General features: G+C 37.5%; 1 long non-coding RNA gene across 5 annotated transcripts in view; it reads right to left on the bottom strand.

Annotated features, from left to right (window-relative positions):
* LOC140622241 (uncharacterized) overlaps window positions 1-16,052 on the bottom strand; it is a 111,560-nt gene that overhangs the window by 86,796 nt on the left and 8,712 nt on the right. For all 5 annotated transcript variants that reach the window (XR_012021990.1, XR_012021991.1, XR_012021989.1 and 2 more), the window contains exon 3: window positions 8,385-8,525. This is a non-coding gene — a long non-coding RNA (uncharacterized lncRNA). The remainder of the gene's footprint in view (window positions 1-8,384; window positions 8,526-16,052) is intronic.

Genomic DNA, 16,052 nt, shown 5'->3' with positions numbered 1-16,052 from the left:
TATTATTATTTTAATGATTTATTTATTTGAGAGAGAGAGTGCATGTGCAAGTCAGGGGAGGGGCAGAGGGAGAGGGAGAGGGAGAAGTCTACTTGAGAGCAGACTCCCTGCTGAGCAGGGAGCCTGAACGGTAGAGCTTGACCCCATGATCCTCGACCCTCAACCCTCAAGACCATGACCTGAGCTGAAATCAGGAGTGGACACTTAAGTAACTGAGCCACCCAGGTGCCTGGCATTATTATTTTTATGGCAACATGGAAGGCATAACAGCAAGGTAGGATATTGAATATATGGGCTAGTTCAGGGACTGAAATGGAATCTAGGTGAAGTGATTAGGGTCCAAAATAAACAATGACTGTAGGAACAGAAATGGCTGAACATAAGATATTAGCATCTAGTGGGCAGAGGCCAAGGATCCTACAATGTATAAGACAGTCATTAAAAACAAAGATTTATCTGACCCAAAGGTCAGTAGTGCCAAGGGTGGAGAAACCCTGTATTACTGGAAAGAGATCAAAGAACAAGTTGAATGGCCTTTCCTTAAAATTCTGTAAAATTATAAACTACTTAAAACATATTTAAAATATAATAAACACCTGTGTACTTACTACTAAAATTAAAGAAATATTCATAACATGGCTCATCTACATCAAGGAGAAAGAGGTAGAGACATAAGTCTGGATAATTCTTGAGAAATACTCTAGTCCTCTATGACAAAGAATTAGTTGTATCTGATGGAAGAGTACTTAAATATCTTCAGGTAAAGGTCCTTTGTTCCTCCTTCATGGAACTTTAAAATGGAAAGTTTCTGAAAGGAATAATTTATTAAGAGTAAGAATTTTCTCTTTGGCTCATTAAGCAATATTAACAAATATCATTAAGATAACATAATATCTGGAAAAGACAGAAAAATTGCAGGATGCTATAAAGAAAACTTTCAATAAATGGAGTGTGACATTTCATGGGGACTTTGTTTAAGTGGAATCAGGCAGGAAAAACCAATCTAGTCTTACAAGACCCTCATTGCTCCATCAAAATGTGACATTGGGTAAGGATTCAGCCTTAGCATGGGCATGACCCCAAGTCTGTATATTCCACTACATATGTGATTTCTTCCCTAAAGTGTCACAAACATAAACAATAAAATTAACTGACTCCTTCAGGCTTTTAATGAACATTAGTACTTGTGAAATAAGTAGAGAAATACAGAGAGAGGAGGTGAGACAGGCTTATATCCCAACAAAGGGTTGCTCCTAGTCAGGCCAGTTCAGATTCACACCATAGCAAATTTTTAAGAACTACAGCAAATTCACAAGAGTCACTCTTGGGCAGGTAATACTACAAACATGAAATCTGCACATGCCAAGGATCCACTGTATAACTAGGGAAATCATAGTAGTATGGCTCCCTACTTTGATCTATGCCTACCTACCCACTTAGATCCTGTTATATCTACATGTGTACATGGGATATGCATTTTTTAAAGATTTATTTATTTCAGAGAGAGAGAACATGTGGGGTGGGAGGGAAGAGTAAAGGGAGAGGGAGTGAGAAACTTAAGCAAACTGTGTGAAGTGAGGAGCCTCACACAGGGCACAGTCCCATGATCCGGAGATCACTACCTGAGCTGAAACTAAGAGTTTAGATGCTCTACCGACTATGCCACCCAGGTGCCCCTAGGATATGCATTTTTAATTCAAAAGAATCCAGCGGCCAGCAGCCTCGGTGGCTCAGTGGTTTCACGCCGCCTTCAGCCCAGGGCCTGATCCTGGAGACCTGGGATAGAGTCCCATGTTGGGCTCCCTGCATAGAGCCTGCTTCTCCCTCTGCCTATGTCTCTGCCTCTCTCTGTGTGTGTCTCTCATGAATAAATAAATGAAATCTTAAAAAAAAAAAAAAAAAGAATCCAGCGGCCTTACACAGAATGTTGTATGGATTATTATGCCTATGGTTTAACATGCTCATGAAAAGCTCTAAAGCTGTCTTGTTCAATACGTGCTACATGTTTTTTAAAGATTTTATTCATTTATTTATCTTAGAGAGAGCAAGGGGAGGGGAAGAAGGGGAAGGAAAGGGATGAGGAAAGAATCTCATGCAGACTGTGCTGAGCAGAACTGCTCATGGGGCTCAATCCCAGAATCTTAAGATCATGACCTGAGATAAAACTAAGAGTCAAATGCTTAACTGACTGTGCCATCCAGGTGCCCCAGTGCTACAAATGTTTACTGAGCATGTAAAACATGGCTAGTCTAAATTGAGATATGCTACGAATATAAAAAACATGGAATTTCAAAGACTCACATAAAACAAAATAGCTCATTAATTTTATTACATTGATTACACATTAAAATTATACTATTTTGGATATCTTGGGTTGAATAAAATATATTATTAAATCAATCTTACCTTTTTCTTTTACTTTTTAAATGTAGCTCCTAGAAAACTTAAAATTAAATATGTGCCTTGCATTATATTTGTATTGGACAGTGCTAACCTGCAGCTTACCCTACACATCTAGCCATTTTAACGATCAGATACATTCTAATTCAGACATACTGCTAATATAATATACATGGTATGGAACCAGACATTCAGACATCAGTTTTTCAGAGAAATATCTATGCTAGAGTAGGAGTTGTCCTATTCATGATAGAGGTTTAATCAAGGAAGGAGTAGCTGCAGACCTATTTCCTTAAGACAGGAACTGATGCAATCAATTATAAAAGGTATTACTTCTAAATATGTACATATATGTGATTCTTGGGGGCAGAAGGAATAATTCTAAGCATTCTTCAGGCAAAAGTCATACTTGATTACACATTTTTTTTGTAGGTAAATAATTACATGTAGTTCCTTATTCTATGACTCTGTCTTTAGGGAAGCTCACAACACAGCAGCTTGCAAGAAAAATCTTCCAGTAATAGAGATGTTACAATCTTAGTAAGTAACCACACCCGTGTGACCAAATAAATCCTATCCCCTTTACTGTATTCTACTGGTTAGAAGCAAGTCACAGATCCCATCCACACTCAAGGGAAAGGGATTACACAGGACATGAATACCAGTAGTTAGAGATCATGGGCCCTCTTTACAGTCTGCCCTATGCAATAGGGAACTGGCTTAGAGATTAAAAACTAGGAAGAGATGATGTTAGGATCATTTTACTTAATATGTTTCAAGTGATCTGAAGAGAGGAAAAATTCATTTATTTCCAATGAAAATAATTTTCCAAATAGTGAGATGTCATGGCACTGGGAACAAGTAAAGAAATACAGGTAAATGGTGTCTTTGGCCCAGGGTACTATCCTGGAGACCCGGGATTGAGTCCCGCGTCGGGCTCCCTGCATGGAGCCTGCTTCTCCCTCTGCCTGTGTCTCTGCCTCTCTCTCTCTGTGTGTGACTATCATGAATAAATTAAATCTTTAAAAAAAAAGAAAAACAGGTAAATGGAAATCACAAGCAGCAACAGTAGCAATATCATTGGCAAGCAGCATGTGGACTTATATCTGAGATCCAAGACAGAGAAGCAATAACTGGAACAGTCTTGGTGGAATCTAAGAGCAAGACAAGGTACCTCCCTTCTCGAGTGTCAGGAAACGCTGCCCAGAGAGGTTAGCAACAGTGGAGGAAACTGTGCTGGCCAGACCTACACCAAGAGAGAAGTGAGTGCATGGTGAGGTTTCTCAGAGATTCAAAAAAACTTTCCAGTGAAAGTCCAGACAAAATGGACTCTGTAACTGCTTTAAAAGAGACAGAGGGGTGCCTGGGTGGCTCAATTGATTAAGCATCGGATTCATGATTTCAGCTCAGGTCATGATCTTGGGAGTTGTGACATGGAGGCCTGTGTTGGGCCCCATGCTGGGCATGGAGCTTGCTTGCCATTTTCTCTTTGCCTCCCCACCCGCCCCCCACCCCTTGCTCGCATGCACTCTCTATCTCTTAAAAAAAAAAAAAAGTTAAAAATAAATAAAAGAGACAGAAAGATAAAAAGACATTTTTATTCTACTCAACAAGACAGGGGTATTTGATGTGTACAAAACTGACTAGGCCCATAGTATATGGCTATCAAAGCTCAAAAAAGATAACTAATTTCTTACTGATTGGCTTGATTATAGATTCACTTTAATACTAAAACTCTCATAAACTAAACTCTACTGTGTTTTGGTATCTACCCTCATTTGTTTTCATTTTTTGTTGAGCAGTTATTGTGCTAGGAAATGCTCTAGGGACTTGGGATAAAATGTGAAAAAAAACAGGTGAGGTCTCTGCCCTCATGGAGTTTATAATGGTGGGAAAGATGGACATTGAAAGAATAATTACACAAATAACCATATAATTATTATTGATGACTGTTATAAAGAACAAGAATAGAGCACTTTAAGAAAAGTTTAACTAAAGAGGAATCCAGTCTAGCCTGAGGGATCAGGATTAAAGGAAAAGTGATATTCAAGCTGAGACCTGAAGAAGGGTTTCCCTACCAAGAGGTAGTGAAAGAACAAGCAGAGGAAACAAACACGTAAGAAGGCCCTGAGATGGGAAGGAGTTTGAGGGGTATGGAAGGAAGTCTATATGGCTGGGGCATGGTGACCAAGAGCTCAAAATGGCAGTAACAATTATGTAGGACCTGGAAGATCATGTTAAGGATTTTAAAATTTTTTCTTAAGGGCAATGAGAGGCCACTTAGAGATTTTTAAGTAGAGAAATGACTGTTATGGTCATCCCTCTACCCAATTCATGTATAGAATCCTAACCCCCAGAGATGATGGTATTAGGAGTTGGGGACTTTGAGAGGTGATTAGGTCATGCACCCTCCTGAATAGGATTAGTACCTGTAGAAAAGAGACTCCAGAGAGATCCCTAGCCCTTCAGCCATATGAGGACAGTGAGAAGGTCCCGGCTATGAACTAGAAAGTGGCTAAAACTAGAAAGAAGTCCTTCACCAGAAGGCATTTTGATCTTGGATTTCAAGGCCTTCAGTACTGTAAGCAATAAATTTCTGTTCTTTATAAAGTAACCAGTCTGTGGAATTTTGTTATAGCAGCCAGAATAGACCAAGACAAATAACGTAATGTGATCTCCCTTTAAACTGTCACTCTCATAACTCATGAGGATTGGATTGGAGAAAAGGCAAGTGTAGATGTGGAACAGTCAGTTCAAAAAAACTTTCCAGTGGAAGTCCAGACAAGTTAGTGAGAACGTTTTCACAATCATCCAGAGAGATACTTGTGGCTTGGATGAGGGCAATTACAATGGAGATGGAGAGAGGTGGACAAATTCAACAAGTATTTTGAAAGTAGAAAGGTCATTTGATTGGATGGGAAGTACGCTTCACAAAGAGATTAAATTTTCAAGCATGACAACCAGGTTTCTAGCATGAACAACTGGATGGACAGTTGCCATTTACTGATAAAAGGAACTAAATGGCAATAGATTTGTGGAGAAGTTCAAGAGGCTTCAGTTAAAAGGTGCAAGATGATCCTTTCTATTGCCTGTGGTGGTAGGGGTAATAATTTTTTTGATTTCTTTAAATTCAAGTTAGTTAACATATCATGTAATATTAAGTTCAGGGTAGAATTTAGTGATTCATCAGTGCATAAAACACCCAGTGCTCATTATATCAGGTACCCTCCTGAATGCCCATCACCCAATTACTCTGATTTTAAAAGATCATAGTGATTAGATAACAATTGAACCACGTGACTTTCCTTTTCAATACTAAATATGACTTACTCGTTAGGAGGTAGAGTATACCTGCTACAGAAGCAGACTATAATGTTACAGAGCAACCTTTGGACTTTTTCTACAATTTCTTTTTTTTTTTTTCTTTTTAAAGATTTTATTTATTATTCATGAGAGACCCAGATTGAGAGAGAGAGGCAGACACAGGCAGAGGGAGAAGTAGGCTCCATGCAGGGAGCCTGATGTGGGACTCGATCCTGGGACTCCAGGATCACACCCTGAACCACTGAGCCACCCAGGTGTCCCTACAATTTATTTCTGAATGGAAATGCAACTGACACTATCTTAATTTGGCAATGTTCTCCATAATCAACTTTAGCAAGTCAGTACTAAACAAATGAAGTACCCCCATTTATCTTTACTGATGTAGTAGCTACCAGAAAGTAAAATCTTTCAAACTAGAACCAATTCCTTCAGTTTGTAGAAAACAAATTAAAATCATGAATGACCAAATATTGCTCTTCTGAATATAGCAGAAGAACATTTCTGAGCTCTTGTCCAATTACCTGAGGACAGCAAGTGACTATTTCTCTAAGCAAGAATAAAGGTTATTCTGCCAACATTATTATTATGGTATCCATGATGTGTGGTGTCCAGATTGTGAGTGTATCTTCCATATTAATATTTTATAAAATTGATTCATCCAAGTGCGTTTTGTTTTTCCATATTGACTGGCCTCTCAAGCCAAACACTGTGAGGCTATTATATATGGCACTATGTCTTATACAACTTTGAGCCATAGTAGATATTCAGTTAATGTTCACTGGATAAAGAAAGTAATGTGTGTAGATTGTAAAATGTAGTGAAGATCAAAAAGGGATGTAAAAATGTAGAAATATGACAAATGAATTCAGTATAGATAAGTGTTAAGAGAAATGCACTGGAAAAAAATAACTCAGATCACACAAAATATTGGGTTCTGGGCTATCAAAATACAACCAAAAGAAGAATCTAGAACATAAATAACTCTTTTACAGAAAATATCTATTCTGTGTTCTCTCTAGGATGGTAGTTTAATGCAATGAACTGTAAAGGGAGATTATATTCACCATAATGTAGAAATATTATTTTCAGATATCGAAGACAAGCAGGTATTGACCATGAAAAGATAAGGAATTTCTTATGTGAAAAAAATATACATCGAAAAGCAGTGAATGAAAAGATAAACACTTATAATTAAGCTTACAAAAATAGAAAATGGATTTATCTATCCCTTTGAAAACTCCTATCAAAGATAACAATTACTTTAAACAGTCATTCAGGTTCTGTAACACTGAGAGATGGGGAATATTCCATAAACCATAAGTTAAAATGAAATTGTTTCAAATCTCTGATGCACATTTCACTTATTACCATGTATTTCCATAGTTTGGTTTCTTTAGCATAGTTAAATTGTAACCTGAACGGTACCTATTCAATCATCCACAACAGGGCATTCTAATTTTTACTGTGCAATCATTTGTAAACCACGGATCATATCCACTTTACATGTAAGCAACACCAGCGATGACTCTCAGGAAACCAATGCTGTGTGGCTCTCTCCAACAGTGCTCAGGTTTATAGCCCAACATGTTTTTTTAAGTCTTTGAAAGACTAAGATCGAATTGCAAAAGGATTAATGCACCACCTGCTCATCAACCTTAGCTTCAGAAACTGTCGTCTTTTTTTAAAGGGAAACTTAAACATTGGAGAGCATATCTGGGAGGAAGATTTATTTTTTACTTGATAACTCCCTATTGTTTGATTTTATGTATTTTCACCACACATATTATTATCTTACAGTAATCACAAACCACAACTTTAAAACACACACACTGCCTTGGAGATAATGCTTTCCCCAAACTTCCATAGAACTTGGTAATATTCTTTTTTTTTTTTTTTTAAGATTTTATTTATTTATTTGAGAGAGAGAGACAGAGAGCACATGAGAGAGCAAGCATGAGCAGAGGGGAAGGGCAGAGGGAGAGGAAGACAAGCAGACTCCCCATTGAGCGGGAGTGGGGCTAGATTCCAGGACCTCAGGATCATGACCTGATCCGAAGGCAGAGGCTTAACTGACTGAGCCACCCAGGTGCCCCCTAACATTCTTACTATAAAATTCTCTATTGTATTATGTAAAAACAAAGCTGAACGCCTATATAGTCAGTAAGAACAAGTTAATTTTCTGTATTCCCAGGGTCATATTATCAAAAAAAAAATGGATTCTTCAAGATTCAAATCTCATTTTAATCAAATATTTTAATCACACCACAACAAACTTTTTATTAAAGCTGCTAGCAAGGAAGAAAATGGGCTGAGTCAAATTGAGTTAAATAGTCTCATTTCTTAACCTCCAAGCTCTAATGAATGTACCATGAGCAGTGAAAATGCTTTTTTTTCTTCTTTAGAAAAAGGGCAGAGACCTAGACAAGTCATGAAAGGACTCAGCCACTGGGTAAAAAAGAATTGGCTGTGTTAGGCTCTGAGGTTAAGGTGCTAGGAAACAAAACAAGTACAACTCACCTGGAGTCCAGGGTCCAAATTCAACCCGGAAATGAGCCTCAGGTAAATTAGCTAATGTTATCTGTGCTCATGCGTGGCTCAGTTGTACCAGTAAATTACCTTTTTATGAATAGTGGGCAAAGACATCTAGTTCACCTACATACCTTTCTTGGTGAGGAAAGCCACTTAGAGATCCAAAGACTGGATCTGAAGTTGTTCTGGAGAAGTCCAAATCAGAGCCTAGGACATCTTATGTTCATCAAAATCCAGTAAAAACATTTTCTTTCCCCTTCAGCTCTGCGTTGCTTGAGAGAAATGGAACCAGTTATGGGGAACTTAAAAACAACAGGCTGACAAAGCCATCAGTTTTCCTTTAAGACTTTTCAACATGCATTTAACTTGATGTTTTGTGGAACAAAATTTAGGGGTTGGAAAATTCCCTAGGATTATCTATACTAGAATACATAACCTCAGCATGTAGTCCAAATATCTCTCCAGTTCCCCTTAATACTTCATATTTGTGGTTTTCAGTTAGGGTGGGATGGGCTTGACTTGCATACTCTTAGTTTGGAAAACCCAGCACAGCGATGGAATATAGTGAGTCTGCAACTATCCACCTCTGGTGTACACTTTACACACATGCATATGCATCAGTGTCTATATCACTAGATGTCAGATTTTACTGTATTCCATTATCATGCCTTCTCACAGTAGACCAACCCATCCACCAACTAAACAGATTTTACCAAGCTTAATTTTTTTGGATTACTTTAGGAAAACAAGTCATATTCTTACAAATTGCACATGGTCTCCCACTCTGAAAACAGTTACTCTGACTTTTCTGTTCAGTTCTTCTGCTAACAGCATCCTTTTCCTAAGCAAATTCCTCACACCTTTATGATAGCAAAATTGCAATTCATAATAATGCAATCTGACATTACAAAAGATTGCTCAAATAAATTTTGAGTGAGTTCCTACCTAATTATAATGTCTCCATTATATATTGTGGAATTTGCTGCCATTTATTATTGATATTGCTGCCAATTCACTCACTTTTCACAGAATTGCATTAAGTATAGGAAGGCACCACAGTCTCTGGATTCAAATGACAGAGCCTAAGATTAAAATTCTAATTCTCAAAAAAAAATAAAAATAAAAATAAATAAAAATAAAAAATAAATAAAATTCTAATTCTCTACTGATGCAGCCACGAGATGATAAAACAAAAATGTTCGTATTTTATTTAAAATAAGCATCTTTACTAAAATTACTGGACATTATTTAAAAACATTCTAAGGCCACTTATTTTTAATTTAAATTCATTTTCTAAGGCCACTTGTAAAAGTAAAGAGATTTAGCACCTTTATTAATAAACCCAGAGGCTGCTGCCACAGGAGGCCTGTGTTGGATCCAAAGTACGTGAACCCTGGAGCCAAGCTCTAGAGTAGGCCATTTGAACTCTGCTACTTTAATTTCGAATTCTTTCTTGAGGTTTTTTTACTTCCCTTTTGAATTCTGACTTATTTTGGTCTTTCATTTCTTACACAATTTTCTTCATGTATTTTAACCTCATTTTGAACTAATACAGTGTAGTGGACCTGCTTTTTTTAGTATGTCCTACAGATATGCTTTACTGTCTCTACGGATGTTACTTCACTCCTCATCCTTTTTTCTCATAACTTTGTATGCCATCAGACCTTGATATTTTTCTGTTGCTCTTTTTAAAAAAAAATATTTTATTTATTCATGAGAGACACAGAGAGGCAGAGACATAGGCAGAGGAAGAAGCAGGCTCCCCACAAGAGCCTGATGCGGAACTCGATCCCAGGACCTCAGGATCATGCCATGAGTCAAAGGCAGACACTCAACCTCTGATCCACCCAGGCATCCCTCTGTTGCTCATTTTTATGTGAATTTAGTTTTCTTGAACTTGAAGAAGGAAGACTGGTTCAGATAGTATTTATAACTTCAGTTGTTAAAAATACGACAGTTTGCTTTTCGAGGTTTCCTGAGTATTTCCCTCTCCGATGTTAGTCCGGACCTTCTCTTCCCTTCTTTGCTATTCTCATCCTGCTGAATTCTGATTGTGCCCCCAGCCATTTTTCCTCACCGTGAGGCTCTAGCCTCCAGGTAAAACAGTGGGTCCGTTTTGAGAGTTTGTGGGTTTAAACCACCTTGGTCCCTATAGGCCTTTCCTTGAGATCCTCGTTTCATAGCCACCCACTAGCTGTGTGGCCTTGGACAAATTGCTCTACCTTTCTGTGCCTCTGCTTCCCCATTTGTACAATGGAAAAAGTGAGGTAGTTAAAACTACTACTTTAAAAGTAGTTAAAATACTGCTTGACAGGCAGTGATCACTTTTTGAATGTTTATTTTTTTTTAAGATTTGTTTATTTATTTATGATAGACATAGAGAGAAAGAGAGGTAGAGATACAGGAGGAGGGAGAAGCAGGCTCCATGCCGGGAGCCCAACGCAGAACTCGATCCCGGGACTCCAGGATCGCGCCCTGGGCCAAAGGCAGGCGCCAAACCGCTGAGCCACCCAGGGATCCCCTGAATGTTTGTTTAACAGGTAAAATACCCATCTGCACCTTTTTCTGAACTCACATTTAAGTTGTAGAAGCTCTCAGGTCAACTGATGGCAACTATCCCAAATCCTCAGCAACTCAGGAAGTCTATTCATGTGATAACCATAGTTAAGGTTTTGATTTGCTCAATCAACATAGCTCATACTATTTTGGTTTTAATAAAAAATTCAAGAGAAAAGAAAGCAGCTTAGTATCTTCCTGCTAAGAATACAAATGCCCTTTCCTCCAGAGGCTAGTCATTTCTCATTGTATCTACTTCATTTTTTTCCCCTCCCTAGACTCTCTAGGAACTAAGAGGTCATTTTATTTGTGTATAAATAAAATACGACTTCTCAATACCTGGTACTATTAGCAAATGTGGCAATCTTTTTAGAAAGGTCCTGAGAAGACTTTTCTTAAAAGCCTAGGGCATTAATAAAAAGCATTTTGAAATTTTCATTTTAACAGTCAGTGATTTACTGCTGGAAATTTCTATTATTTATAGTCAGTATCACACCTCTTTAACTTGTTGGATCTCATTTTCTCCTTTGTAAGCAACTTTACTTTAAAACATGTAAATACAAAAAAAGCTAACCAACCAGGTTGCCAAAAAGTATTTTTTTACATCAACCTAGGATTTTTCTAGGAAAATATGACCAAAAAAAAAAAAAAAAATGGTATGGTTGGGGGCTCAGGACAACTAAATGAAATGTATGAACCTGGTTTGAATCCTGAACCAAAATTTTTTTCTTCTTTTTCTACAAAATTATTGGCAAAATTAATGAAATTTAAATAATGTGTACAAATAACAACTTTGAATGAATATTCCTGATTTAGATAAATACACTGTGAAACTATGAGAGAACAAACCTAAAATATTTGGGATAAAGAGGCATCATGCCTGTATGTTATTTTAAGAGTTCAGAGAAAAAGTGAAGATGTCAAAACAAATGTGTAAAATGTTAACATTTGGGGAATCTGGGTTAAGGGTACATGAAAATCCTGTGTATTTGTCTCTCACAACTTCAGCAAAAGTCTGAAATTATTTTATTTTATTTATTTATTTTTAAGATTTATTTAGTCATGAAAGACACAGAGAGAGAGAGAGAAAGAGAGGCACAGACAAAGGGAGAAGCAGGGTCCACACTGGGAGCCCGACGTAGGACTCAATCCTGTGTCCCCAGGATCATGCTCTGGGCTGAAGGTGGTGCTAAACCGCTGATCCACCGGGGCTGCCCGAAATTATTTTAAAATAAAAAAGGGTTTTAAAAGTTGGGGAAGTTAAGAGCAGAAAAAAGCAAGGTCAATGTCTTGATGGTTTATTTGAACATTTACAAAATCTGTGAATGTTACACAGGGAACACAAAACCCTTATTTTGTAAGAAAAGGTAGGAGCTGAGAGTGCCTCAAATAGTTGGCTAGGGAGACATCTACAAAATATCTCCCTAAAGGTACTCACTTTGATAGGTGCACTAATGTTTGATTCGATGAACTTTCATTCCATATTAGCAGAATCAATGATATCCTGGTGATCTAATAACTCAGGTTAATGTGATTAGAAATACCAGCAATATCAGATTGGTGGAGATGAAGGTGAGGTATCATGCTAGCATGGGGGGCAACAATGGTACTTGTAATTTGTTGGTGGGATTTAGATTGATAAAACCTAGTGTAATCTTTTGAGGAGCCATCAGGTAGTATATATCACATTTTAAATGTCCATACCCTTTGACTCTACTTTTAGAAATTCATCCTAGGGAAATAGTGGGGCAAGTGAACAAAGATGTATATTCAAAGATGTTCACTATCATAGCAAAGAACAGGAAACTATGTGTCTATCAGTAGGGAGTTAAATAAATTATGGTTTATCCATGCAAGAGAATATTCTTCAGGATATCCCTAATATATTAAATGAAAAAGTAAAACTAGTATATATAGTATGATCTTCTGATATTTACATTACTTATTTACATTTAAAGTGGGAATATTTTATAGGCTTTTTTTTTTAAAGAGTTTATTTATTTATTCATGAGAGACACAGAGAGAGAGAGGCAGAGACACAGGCAGAGGTAGAAGCAGGCTCCATGGAGGGAGCCTGACATGGGACTCGATCCCGGGTCTCCAGGATCACGCCCTGGACCCAAGGCGGCGCTAAACCGCTGAGCCACCCGGGCTGCCCTATAGGCTTTTTTTTTTTTTTTAAGATTGAAGGAATACATGCTAAAAAGAATTGTGGGTAGGAAAGTATTAAGATGAATATATATTGCATCATCTATAGCAGACTACATAATTTGCAAAATGAAAATGTGGAGCCCCGTGTTAAAAAATCAAAAATTTCAAGATAGTGACAGCTGAGCATTAAATTAGGTGTGGGGCCCTTCTAAATACAGGGCCCTGTAAGATTCCATAAGCTGCATGCCCTTGAAGCTGACTCTGGCTCTACACTGTGCTTTACACTTAGATATATGCAACACTGTAATATACATTACACTGTTTGGTATACACTAAGACACACACTACAGTAGTGGTAATATATGACAGGTAGTTGGAAATATACCTGTTGTCTGTCTCTGCCCTGCCCGCCCCCCTGTTGTTATTTTGGGTATTGTAATAAGAGCAGTACTTTGTGATAAGGGCCATCCAAAGTGTGTTTAAATTATTCCTAAAAGAAGCTAGCACACTAAGGGTGCTGAGATTAACAATTTACTGGTACCCTTTGGATCACTTCACATGCCACAAGAGTGCCTCCAAGAGGCACTCAATGAGACAGAGATGTGTGCAGCTCTCAAAAAAGATTTCTGTTGCAAATTTTAATTACTTTTAATGAGGTTCTACGATAATGACTACCAGGGACAGATAAATGATGGGTAATTTTTTCCTCTTTTCATGTGGCAAGTAGAAGTAAAAGAAAAAAATAAGAACAAAGAACATAAAGGAATTTCCTATTTCTAGAAATTAAATAGCTCTCCTAGGCCACCCATGTGTGGATGTTTTTCTACTGCTCTAAATGGTTCTGTGATATCCTTGAATTAACCAAATAATATTACTAGTCATTAGTTGACTTGATCTGTCTACAAGTTAAATGCTTCCTCTGATGCTTCTATTTATAAGTAGAACTAAAAACCTGGGAGGTCTAATTTGGGATCAGCACGGTAGCTTCTGGTCTGCCATGTAGAACATCAGGGTTTGATTAGGCAGATCTTAGGGTAGAAGCCAAAAGGCGAGGGACCAAGACATTCTAGTATCTAACGGGCTCTAAATAAGATGGTTTAACACCTACCAGGCTCTGATTTTCATTAGTGATAAAGACAAAAACTTTTAACAAGGGCCTAATGATGTTGGGATAAGTACCAGGTGAGAGGACAAAGGTTTCCAGGATTCAACCAAAACGGGGAAGGATTTGTTGTTAAGTATTTTTCTGCAGTCCATCATAAGGCAATCAGTGGTCAAAGTCTAAATTACACTCCAGGAGCTACAGACCTTTGACTTTACAGGCATCTGGAGAATCTGCTGAAGCTATTTGAGTTCTCCAAGACTTCAGGGTTTTGTATAAGATAGTGACAGAACTATAAATAGAAAGCTGATAAATGCTATGAGGTATTGTGAACTTCAAGACTAATTTCTGTACTTAAAAGTCTTCTTTCTTGTATTATTTTTTAATTCATCTTATATGTGTGTACATGATACCATATGTCACATATAATCTATGCCAATAGATAGAAACAACTAATAAATACACCAGAGTCTTCCTCATATGTGATTATCCAAGGTAGTCATCTGTTTTAGGGCATCAGTTCCATTTTTATTGAAGTTATTAATATCATTCATATTCATGAGGATTTTCATCAGTCTGACTAGCACAACTATTCTCAAAATTCAAAACAGGACCCATAAAATAGGTATATTACACTTGGTAGAAATCTTTTTCACAAATGCAGAAAATAGCTCTATTTAATGCACTTGCCCTTTGTATTCTCCATAGATACTTAACTGCTTCACCCTTAAACATCACAAGGGCTTTTGTTTTTATTTTTTTATCACAATGACTTTTGAAGGCATATTAGACACACACAACACACACACACACACACACACACACACACACACACACACATATACTTGACATGAAGAACTTTGTAATGATGATCCTCTGCAGTCTGAATGGACTATGATTCAAGTAATATTGAGCTCCCCATTAATGAATATGTTGCACTTCATGAAGTGAGAATTCAAGCACAAACTACATGGTTGGCCTAGATAACATATGTGTGCTATTCTTCTAACTCAGACATCATGAACATGAAATAATTCTTACTGGTCCTGAACAAGACAGAAGATAGTAGCAGAGAATGGAGAGGAGGCAAATGAGAGAAATACCATAAAGATATTCTATCTATTCAATACAAGTTGCCACTCTCTGAACATAGAATCCAGGAGAAAATAATTAAAAAATCAAAAACATTTAATATTTTCAGTTTAAGAAACTACTTGTAGATTAGCCCCATTAGGTTTTTTCTTTTTTTGTTGTTCGTAAGGAATCCGCCCTGAACAGGGTGACTAACCAAGGAGAACTCTGCATTTTTTTGTCGGTATCAGAGATGGTTCCAGATCAGTGTGGATGTGGCAGGAGACTCCACTCTTGACTCTAACTGAGAAGGCATGGCCCTGAGACAGGCTAGTACAGGGAAACCAGAATGTCTGGCAGATGGGCCCCAATTGAGCAGAGGAAGAACATTTAAGACACATGTTTTGCCTCTTTGGGAGGTGACTCAAGAACTGAGACGTGGTCTGGGCCTTCAAGGAACTAGAGAAGGCTGCGGCAGAGGATATGAGATTTAAGCTAGCAACAAGAAACTCAGACTAGACCTCACAGGCTCAATGGAGCCAGTCTTTTAGAAGAATGTCATCAAGAAAATGTCATTTGAGAAAACTCAAGAGAAAAACTTGAGAGCAGAAATGAACCCAGGAAAATATTGCTTAAATATATTTAAACAGTGAAATGGATTGGCTACTATCAGCCTCTTTCTTGAAACATTATTTGGTACATTTTTTAAATATAAGAGATATATAATCATTATGTAATACTTTGACATACTGTAGAGCATATCACATCTATTACTGTGAAGCCTATTTATCCTTATTTTAATTCTGTCCTTACCTTGGGCTGAAACCACCCTACACGTGAGAAGTAAGAACAAATCTAGTACTTCTCAGAGTGTGTTCCAGGAAACAGTGCCAACAGCATTGCACTTGTTAAAAACTCA

This window comes from Canis lupus, chromosome 31 (genome assembly GCF_048164855.1).
Source record: "Canis lupus baileyi chromosome 31, mCanLup2.hap1, whole genome shotgun sequence".
Classification (NCBI taxonomy): domain Eukaryota; kingdom Metazoa; phylum Chordata; class Mammalia; order Carnivora; family Canidae; genus Canis; species Canis lupus.
The sequence above is the reverse complement of the archived record's forward strand: the minus strand, read 5'-3'. Positions and strand labels throughout refer to the sequence as shown.